Source organism: Macaca thibetana, chromosome 16 (genome assembly GCF_024542745.1).
Source record: "Macaca thibetana thibetana isolate TM-01 chromosome 16, ASM2454274v1, whole genome shotgun sequence".
NCBI classification, from domain to species: domain Eukaryota; kingdom Metazoa; phylum Chordata; class Mammalia; order Primates; family Cercopithecidae; genus Macaca; species Macaca thibetana.
In genome coordinates this window covers 39,563,136-39,572,528 of record NC_065593.1, presented here as the reverse complement: position 1 = coordinate 39,572,528, position 9,393 = coordinate 39,563,136, and positions in this window count along the sequence as shown.

Genomic DNA, 9,393 nt, shown 5'->3' with positions numbered 1-9,393 from the left:
GAAAACCCCTAAAAATAGGTGGAGAAAAGAAGGTAAAAAAGTAGACCACGAGTAAAAATAATTTTGAAGAGTTTGGTTGTGAAATATTGAAGAGAAATGGGCAATAGCTGGAAAGCAGGGTGACAGTGAAATAAAGTTGTTTTGTTTTTGTTTTAGATGAGTGATATTAAAGCATCATGTGAGCCCATGGGTTGTGAGTTGTGAAAGGGCAATTGATAATATGAGAGAGAAAAGGAAAAGTTGTATGAGAGAGGAAATGATAATACGAGAGAGAAAAGGAAAAGTTCCTTGAACAGAGATGAAATCCAGAGGAAACATGGAAAGGTGGGTCCCAACTAGAGGCAAGGACAATGCTTCCATTTATCAAGAGAGAGGAAAAATAAGTAGGTTTAAAATAGCTTTGGTGGTGAGAATATGAGGTTTGTTTCATCTGCTATTGGAGGTTTTTTTCTTTTCTTCTCACCTGGGAAAGAGTTAAGATCATTAGCAGAATTTGAGTGGAGGAAATGTACTGTGTATTTTAAAAGAGGAGAATTTTTGAAATAGTTACTTTGGCAAAAAGAAAGACAAATATCCTAGAGAAGTAGGGTAGGAGTGCTGGGCAGTGTTGAATTCCCCTTTGACATGGGTTTTCATGAATTGAAAGTGAGATATTGGTTCAAAGTAGGCAGATAGTTTGGTTAAGCAGATTGGAGGTTAGTCAGTGAACAAAACAGAAGGTTGTGGCAAGAGGGTGTTAGGAAGGAAATAGTTCTGATACTACACCAAAACCTGTACATTGGGTAAGGAGGGATATGAAGGCATGTGGTATGTGGGTGGAATGTGGCGGGAAATTGTGATCAATGGTGGATTGACTGCAACTGTGGTCCCTGTATGGTCAAAAGACAGTTGGAGCGAGAAGAAGAGCTGGCACACTGGGAGGACTGGCAGTGGTGCTTGAAGAGGAGTATGACGGGAATTGAGATTCTGAAATTATTTGCAATGACAAGATGTAGGGAAGACCATGAGAGTGTATAGCAGAAGGGCATATCTTTGGAGTTGAGATAATAAAAAATCTGCAGGGTCAGAGCGTTGCTGAAATTGTCAAGAAGGGCAAAAGCGTAAGAGGGAAGAGAATGAGGTGAGCTAAGTGCTCAAGTCCTTGGTGAGACAATGCTGGTCAGGAGGTTCCTAGACGATTGTGAAAAGAAGAGGCATTTGGCGAGTAAGTCTGACGCCAAGCCAGCTCATGATTTTGATGGAGAAAGGTGAAAAAATGTTTAGAAGCAGCTGTTCAGGGTTGTAAATCACCTACTTAAATTGTAGGTCCTGAAGTATGTGGGTATATTACATTTTTGCAGTTGCTCTAACAAACTTTGTGGCTTAAAACAGTGGCAGTTTATTCTCTCATGATTCTAGAGGCCAGAAGTCCGAAATCAGTACTACTGGACCAAAAACAAGGTGTTGGATAAGAGGGAAGCCACTGCAATAGTAGTAATAATAACTTTTACTTAATAAAAATTATCTTGACCAGCAGGTGCTGTGGCTCACACCTGTAATCCCACCATTTTGGAAGGCCAAGGCGGGTGGATCACCTGAGGTCCAAGACCATCCTGGAGAATATGGTGAAACACTGTCTCTACTAAAAACACAAAAATTAGCCAGGCATGGTGGTGCACGCCTGTGGTCTTAGCCACTTGGTAGGCTGAGGCAGGAGAATCTCTTGAACCCAGGAGTGGGAGGCTGCAGTGAGCTGAGATTGTGCCACTGCACTCCAGCCTGACTGGAGTCTTGTGACAGAGCAAGACTTCATCTAAAATATATATATCGTGAACTAACATCTCAGAATGTAGGAAAGAAAATCAAGGAAGGAAAAGATGAGTGGAGCTAGGCTAATTTATTTATCTTAAATAAGAAAAACAAAAATGACACCAATTCCTCTTAACTTCAGCAATTAGAGAGGAGAGTTTTGTAGCTTGCTTTTGAAAGTATTGACAAGAACCCTTACAAAAAATAATTGTACCATGCTAGCTACCCTGTTTTAGGGATAACAAATGTGATCACTTCCCTGGTCTGCTTTCCTTTCTGCTGCTCTTGTTCCCTTTTCTGGTTAGAAATGTTTCACACCCATGATGACATTCTGTATTTCCTTATCTGAATATCATACCATCTGGAGGCATTCTGCATTCCTTTTGGCTTTGGACTTTTTATAACCTGTGATTAGGGTATAGATGAATAAAGATGTCTACTTTATCTCTCTCTAGTTTCCTATGTAGGATTTATATAATGTTAGTGTTCATTTATTTGATGTGTAGATCGGACTTGGGAGGACACGCGTGGATTTTAGATGTATCCTTGGCTCCAAGATGTAGAGAATGCTTAGATGCAACTAAAACTTTGACAGTGTTAATTGTCAGGATGCCGAAAGCAACCCGGAGAGGGAGGTATGAGCACCATATGGAATAGCAGAAAATCCTGGGGGCTCTACATTTAAAATATATTGGGAATGAAAACTTCTTTTACCATCTTCACCACTTTGACTTTTTTTTTTTTTTTTTTTTTTTTTTTGCCAACTCACTGTTACCTCCTGACTTGACAAATGCAACTAGCATACCTGCTTAGATTTCCCCACCGCCCCTCACCTAGTCTATTTTCAACACGATAACCTGAGCGAGCCTTTTAACACACGTCAAACCATGTTATTCCTTTGCTCAAAACCTTCTAATAATTCCCCATTTCACTCCATCAAAAGCCAGCATTCTTACAAGGGCAGTAAGGCACTGCACAAGCTGGCTAACCTACCCCTGTCCTCTCATTTTCAAATACTTTCTCCCTCACCTGTTCTACTCTAGCCACTTCGGTGTTTTTCAGACACTCCAAGCCACTACCATATCAGGATCGTAGTACTTGCTGTTCTGTCTACATGAGATGTTCTCTCTCCAATTATCTGCATAGCTGGTTCCCTGCTTCCTTCAGATCATTGCTCAACTATGACTTTTATGGCTTTCCATAACCATTCCTTGTAAAAGAAAAACCTCCTGTATTAGTCTGTTCTCACATTGCTAATAAAGACACACCTGAGACTGGGTAACTTACAAAGAAAAGAGGTTTAATGGACTTACAGTTCCACGTGGCTGAGGAGGACTCACAATCATGGCAGAAGGTGAATGGGGAGCAAATTCACATCTTGCATACGGGCAGGCAAGAGAGTTTGTGCAAGGGAACTCCCATTTATAAAACCATCAGATCTCGTGAGGCTTAATCAGTACCATGAAAACAGTATGGGGCAAACTGCCCCTGTGATTCAATTATCTCCACCTGGCCCCACCCTTGACATGTGGGGATTATTACAATTCAAGGTGAGATTTGGGTGGGGACACAGCCAAGCCACATCACCTCCCTCCCTAGGCCACTCCTTTATTCTGCTTATTTTCTATGGCACTCATCCCAATCTGACATATTCTTAGTGTTGTCATGCATTTTGTTTGTGATATGACTCTCCCCACTAGAAAGTAAGTTCCATGAGGGCGGGGAGCTTGTTTTATTCATTGTATCCCTGTACACGGGCCCAGAGCATGGAAGGCACATTGTAAGCATTGAATATATATTTGGGGAATGAATAGATGAATAAACCATTCACAAACATATCTCTTCCAATATTTGGAGATAACAGTAATAAAAACGATCTTGACAGGGGATTAGAGAAATATTATAATGAGGAAAGAGGTCCTAATCTAACATTCTGGGCTGAATTGTGTTCTCCAGAATTCATATATTGAACCCCTAACCCCTAGGACCTCAGAGTGTGACTGCATTTGGAGGGAGGATCTTTAAAGAGGTGATTAATTAACAAGAGGCCATTAAGGTGTTGTCCTTTGAAGAGGAGGAAATTAGACCACACAGGGAGACAGCAGGGATGTGCATGCACAGCAAAAACACCATGTGAGGGGCCAGGCGTGGTGGCTCACACCTGTAATCCCAGTACTTTGGGAGGCTGAGGTGGGCAGATCACGATGTCAGGACATTGAGATCATCCTGGCCAACATGGTGAAACCCTGTCTCTACTAAAAATATAAAAATTAGTTGGGCTTGGTGGCACATACCTGTAGTCCCAGATACTTGGGAGGCTGAGGCAGGAGAATTGCTTGAACCCAGGAGGCGGAGGTTGCAGTGAGCCGAGATTGTGCCATTGCACTCCAACCTGGGCGACAGAGTGAGACTCCATCTCAAAAAAGCAAAAAAAAAAAAAAAAAAAAAAAAAAAAAAAAAAAAACACAGAAAAGAAAAAAACATGTGAGGACAAAGCAAGGAAGCAGCTGTAGACAAGCCAAGGACGGAGGCCTCAGAAGAAACCAGACCTGCAGACATCTTGATCTTGGACTTTCCAGAGCCTCCAGAGCTGTGAGAAAATAGGTTTCTGCTGTTTAGGCCACCTAATACCTGGTATTTTGTTATGGCAGTCTTGGCCGACTAATACATCCAGCTTTAGGGAAAAGCAATATTTTGAGTTGGGCTTTCAAAGTGCCTGGCTCTATTTATATGAAGCCGAATGGAAAACATAAGCTCATTAAAAGTTTCTTTTTTCAGAAAAGTTGTTTCAAGTTTTGAGTATAACATATTAATATCTAACCTCCAAAGAGAGTTTTTCTTTTTCTTTTTTTTTTAAGGTTTATTTTAGGTTCAGGGGTACATGCGCAGTTTGTTACGTAGGCAGACTCATGTTATAGGAGTTTGTTGTACAGATTATTTTGTCACCCAGGTACTAACCCTAGTACCTAATAGTTATTTTTTCTGTTCCTCTCCCTCCTCCCACTCTCCACCTTCAAGTCGGCCCCAGTGTCTGTTGTTCCCCTTTGTGTCCATAAATTCTCATCATTCAGCTCCCACTTATAAGTGAGAACATGCAATATTTGGTTTTCTGTTTCTGCATTAGTTTACTAAGGATAATGACCTCCGGCCCCATCCATGTTCCTGAAAAAGATATGATCTCATTCTTTTTTATGGCTGTACACTATTCTGTGGTGTATATGGACCACATTTTCTTTACCTAATCTGTCGTTGATGGACATTAGGGTGATTCCTGTCTTTGCCATTTTGAATAATGTTGCAATGATCATACACAGTGTGTGTCTTTATGGTAGAATGATTTCTATTCCTTTGGTTTTATACTCAGTAATGAGATTGCTGGCTTGAATGGTATTTGTTTTTTAGCTCTCTGAGGAATCACCACACTGCTTTCCACAATAGGTGATCTAATTTACACTCCCATCAACAGTGTATAAGCATTCTCTTTTCTCTGCAACCTTGCCAGCATCTGTTATTTTTTGACTTTTTAGTAGTAACCATTCTGACTGGTCTGAGATGGTATCTCACTGTGGTTTTGGTTTGCATTTCTCTAGCTCACTAAAAGTTTCTAAGGGTCCAATGGTTTCAGGAAGTCCATTATTACTAAGAGAAAATGGTATTCTATCCCTACTAGCAATTGTATAAAGCTAGAGAAAAAGGTGCCCTATTACTAGTAGCAGTTGTATAAAGCTAGGATTGACTTCAATACTGGATTAGTGGAGGATCACCTAAGAGGCAGACTATCATTACATTGTCATCATTACAATTCACATGGACTGAGAGCTTGCTATGTGCTAAGTTCTCTTTGAACTGGTTTACACGCACTGAGCCATCCAATCCTCCGAGCAACTCTATGGAAATTTATCACCCCATTTTACAGATGAGAAAACTGAGGCACAGATAGGTTGAGGAAGTTGCCCAAGGTCGTATGTTTTTATGAGGCAGAGCCAAGGCTTGAATCTAGTCTGTGGCAATGGAACCTGCACTTGTGACTTCTATACTGTACCTCCTTTTATCTATGTTCCCCTGTCTACAGAAGGCTTTTTTTCTGTAACATTTAGATGTGCTAGTTCTTAGCTCAGCCTTCTGTTAGCACCAACCTACTTTTCAGCTTTATTTTTCATTATTCACATATATTTAGAAAAACTGTGTCATCCTTTGTCTCTCCACTTTTCCTAAACTCTCCTTCCCATTACCTTGCCTCATTGATTGATTGATTAATTGATTGATTGATTGCTGTTCTAGTTTCTTATGCCTTCTTTGCTCATCCTTACCTGAAATCCATCTTTAATACCAAGTCCAAATCCTACCTCCCCCATAAAATTTTACACTACCCTTCTCCTCTGAAAATTTCATTGTAAGTACAACTAATTTAGAATAATATACTTCTCTTAAAATTATTTTGATGACTCAATATTCTATACAAATCTTCCTAAGACTTAACTTTTCACCAGTTTTGTGTAATGTCTTCAAAATAGATTTAATTCACTGAGGATAGGGACAAAATATCTACTATATATGATACTTTGTACATAATGAAAGTGTAACAGAAATTTATTGATTTTTTTTTTAAGACAGGGTTTCACTCTGTCACCCAGGTTGGAGTGCAGCGGCACGATCTCAGCTCACTGCAACCTCTGCCTCCTGGGTTCAAGGATTCTCCAGCCTCTGCCTCCTGAGTAGATGGGATTACAGGCATACACCACCATGCCCTGCTAATTTTTGTATTTTTAGTAGAGTTGGGGTTTCACCATGTTGGCCAGAGTGGTCTCGAACTTCTGAGCCCAAGCGATCCACCCGCCTCGACTTTCCAAAGTGCTGTGGATTACAGGAGTGAGCCACCACACCGTTACAGAGCTGTAATTGATTTGTTTTGACTTAGGAAAACAAACAAAAAACAGTGGAGATAGAGGAAGGAAATAAATGTGGCCAACAAGGCCATTCTAATTTATAGCTAGCACCATTTTGAACGAATTATATGTGTTAGCTCCTTTAATCTTTACAACATTTCTGTAAGAGAAATGCTATTATTATTATTAATTATTATTATTATTATTTGAGATGGAGTCTCATTCTGTCCTCCAGGCTGGAGTGCAGTGGTGCCATCTCGGCTCACTGCAACCTCCGCCTCCCGGGTTCAAGCGATACTCTTACCTCAGCCTCCCAAGTACCTGGGATTACAGGTGTGTGCCACCACATGCAGCTATTTCTTTTCTTTTCTTTTCTTTTTTTTTTTTTTTTTCATTTTCAGTAGAGATGGTGTTTCACGATGTTGGCCAGGCTGGTCTTGAACTCCTGAGCTCAGGTGATCCACCCGTTTCGGCCTCCCAAAGTGCTGGGATTACAGGTGTGAGCCACCGCGCCCGGCCAAGAAATACTATTATTATCCCCATTTTACAGATGAGGGAAATGAAGCCTAGAGGTACTATGCAGTTTGACCACAGTAACACAGGGCAGGCAGCTGCAGTCTGCCTCCCTGCCAGCAGAGGGCATTAAGAGACCACGACCATGTGTAAGTCTAAGATTTATGGTCCAATTTTCCTTCCCATCAGGAGCAGGAAATGGACAATAATGGCTTTTGGATGATCATGGAGTTTTCTCATTTTCCACTTCTTTATATCACCAGTGACATTCTTTGGGCAACAACTGAAAAAATAAGCTAATTTTTTCCCACATGACCACACACAGTTTGCCTCTGGCTCATTTCTCTCCCCTCCCCACACTCTCAGTCTCCTTCCCCACTTCCAGAAACTGTTTTCCCCTATAATAATGCATTTGCTGGAATTATCTGTGGGGAATTTCCAAGTCCCAGGATACCACCAAGCCTCAGGGCTCAACGGTGACTCTACTCCCCTCAGCTGTTGGCCCTCAGCACTCTTAAGATCATTTTATTATTGCAAGCCTGAAAAATGAAATCACTTCAGAAGAAGATACCCTCCCAGTTCTGCAATGCACTCAAAAAGTATCTTTTGGATGATCTTTTGTTTGGCAGATTTGTAGTTTAAAATGGTGGTGGGGGTGTTTTGTAGGAACAGAATGTGATTCTGCTCTATGTCCTCATGTTATTGACCATCTTCAAAAAGGATTTTTACTGCTAGAATGTGAGAAAAAGAGAAAGGAAAAGTTATTTGGACCAATTATCTCTGGCTGCTACGGAACATTCAGAGATGAAAGCTGCCCACAGCCAGAAACAATATTTCTCTCCTGGTGGGGATTCTCTGGTTTCTTCACAGTCCTTAACTTCTCAGAATATGGTTTAAGTAGCGAGAATTTTAAATTTAGCCAAGATCTAGTGAGCCGTAGCTTCTAGAAGTCAGGGTACATCAGAGAAAGGAGGGACTAAGAACATTTGGTGCAATCCACTGATTTTATGATCAGGTTGCTAGGCCTGTGGGATCCAGTTTTACTCAGTCTATGGCTCTTTCCCTCACCTTTACTCTTCTTGTCAACTAAAGTGACCTGTCAGGGAAACTGTTTTTCTTTATAGGTTTGCATGAGGGTGACACTATAGGCAATTTGAAGTATCTTTTTCCTTCTTGGAGAGAAACACTGCATGTGCACGCTTACCGAGAGAGGGCACCCTCTGAGCAGGAATTGTCTCTTGTAGTCCATTTTACAGTCAGAAAAAATAGGCTGCCACTCAATAGATCAGGGGAGAAGGGAACTATCAACTTAGGTTTGAACACCTTGTATCTGTCCTCAGAAAGCATTAAACTTAGCAGGGGTGGCAGAAACCAGGGTCTGCCTACTTAGCCCCAGAAGAGTAACAGCTACCCCTTTTTCTGCACCTGCATGCAGCTTCATGTGCGTGTTCATGCTGGCCTTTTCCTGAAATGCCTTTCCCTTTCTTCCTCCTCTGGAAAACTGCTAGTCACTGGCCAGAGTCTTAGGTTGCACCCGTCACTTTTCAGCCTTCTCTCCTCTATATTCCAGAACTTTTCACATGCCAGGATTAGAGCACATCTTACCCATTATTTTAGTGTGTCTTACTGTTTGCACTATGAAGTCCTTAAAAATCTAGATTGTGTTATCTCATTGTTCTCCGACTGCCTAGCCTCATGCGAGGCACAATAATAAATGCCTGACAAGTGCTCGTTGCCTATGTGAACACATAAATCAATACCATCGCTCACGATTATTTACTAACCAGGATAACATCACAGGTGGGTGGGATTATTCAAGGAAGTTCTTTTTTTTTCAATTTATATAATATATATTTTTAAAGATAGGGACTTGCTCTGTCACCCTGGCCTGAGTGCAGTGGTGTGATTATAGCTCACTGCAGCTTCAAGCTCCTGGTCTCCAGTGACCCTCCAGCGTCAGCCTCCCAAGTCGCTTGGATTATGGGCACACACCACCAAGCACAGCTATTCACGGAAGTCTTTTTTTTTTTTTTTTTTTTTTTGAGATGGAGTCTTGCTTTTGTCGTCCAAGCTGGAGTGCAGTGGCATGATCTCGGCTCACTGTAGTCTGCCTTCCGGGTTCAAGCAATCCTGCCTCAGGCTCCTAAGTAGCTGGGATTACAGATGCCCACCACCACATCTGGCTAATTTTTGTATTTTTAGTAGA